The sequence below is a fragment of the Lissotriton helveticus genome, chromosome 2_1 (assembly GCF_964261635.1).
Source record: "Lissotriton helveticus chromosome 2_1, aLisHel1.1, whole genome shotgun sequence".
In the NCBI taxonomy this organism is placed as follows: Eukaryota; Metazoa; Chordata; class Amphibia; order Caudata; family Salamandridae; genus Lissotriton; species Lissotriton helveticus.
Window position 1 is genome coordinate 1,183,086,704 of NC_136059.1, and position 1,417 is coordinate 1,183,088,120.

Genomic DNA, 1,417 nt, shown 5'->3' on the forward strand with positions numbered 1-1,417 from the left:
AAGGAAACTGTCCGCAACCGATCAGAGCCCGGACACCCGCAGCCGGGACACCCCGAGAAGCAGGGAAGCAGAGGAGCAGCCAAGGAAGTGGGAAAAAAACGCAGCAGGGCAACAGGAACCCAGGGGAGGCAACAGGAACCCATAGGAGGCACCAGGACCCCCCCCGCGGACCAAGCAGCAAAAAACCGACCCACCACCAGCAGGGGAAGGCAGCTGGGAACACGGAGGAGCCAGAAGCAGAAGGGAACGGAGCCGCACTCCCAACAGGCCGCAGCCGAAGAAGCGCAAGGCAACAACGACACAAGAGCAGCAGAGGGCAAGGCAAAGGCAAGCAGGCAGGGAGACAACAACACAGGGAACCCAAAAGCAAGCACAAGCACAGCCAGCCAAAAATAGGAACCGACCACCAACCAGGCGACCAGAACCCACGCTAAGACCAGGCACGAAGAAGCAACCCCAAAAAGCAGAAGACCCCCAGCACTCCCGAACCCAAGGAACAAAGAGAGAGCAGGGGTGAGCAGGAGGCAAGGCCGCAGGCCATAGAGACCAAGGAAGAGGAGCCCAGGATCCAGTGCCCACGACCAGAACCGAACCCCAAACCACAGCGACCGACTGCAAGGGAAGCCAGAACAGCAGCGCCACACTCCACCACCAGCGAGAGGAGAGCAGACGAGAGCAGGCTCAGGCAGGGTGGCAAGACCGCAGGCTCACGAACAAGAAGCACCCGGAGGCAGAAGGCCTTTCACGGGCAGAGCGGCACCACACGAACCGACGCAACCACCCAAGGTGGAAGGCAGGGCAGAGAGCCCCGAAGAGCACCAGGACGGAGCCCACACAGGAAGCACAGACCCAACCGAAGGGACACACGACCAGGGCAACCAACCCCCGGGAGCAGCGGGGGAATGGAGGTAGCAGCAGGACAAGCAGGAACGGAAACCCCCAGCAAGAGAAAGAAACATCCCCAAACCACACATGAGGGGAAGACGGCCACCGGAGCCCCCGCACACGTCGGCAGACGTCCCAGCCGGAGCGCCACACCAGCACCCCGAACCTGAAACAGAACACCAGGAGGCAGCCGTGGGAGCCGACGCGCCAAGGAGGACAGCAGCGGGGACGTAGCTCAGTGGCAGAGCGCATGCATCATATGCATGAGGCCCTGGGTTCAAATCCCGGCATCCCCAGGAGACCCCCGCGCGCAGCGAGGTACTTGCATAGGGAAGAAACAAACCAACCCATACAAAGCACAGACACATGGCCAGTGCAGCAGGCAAGTGCGAGCCCACAGGGAAATATGGAAAACCGCTGTGCGGTACTCACCACAGGGGCAGGAATGACACCAAGCGACCTGCCCCCAAGAGCCAGCCCAGGCGCCACCCAAGACACCAGCGCCGGGCAGGAAAGAGGACTGCAGCCACCG

At 62.0% G+C, this 1,417-nt stretch overlaps 1 non-coding gene across 1 annotated transcript; it reads left to right on the plus strand.

The window, feature by feature from the left end:
* The first annotated feature begins 1,109 nt into the window (after positions 1 to 1,109).
* Positions 1,110 to 1,181, plus strand: TRNAM-CAU (transfer RNA methionine (anticodon CAU)). The gene has a single exon. It is a non-coding gene; the product is annotated as a tRNA-Met (tRNA).
* Positions 1,182 to 1,417: the final 236 nt, after the last annotated feature.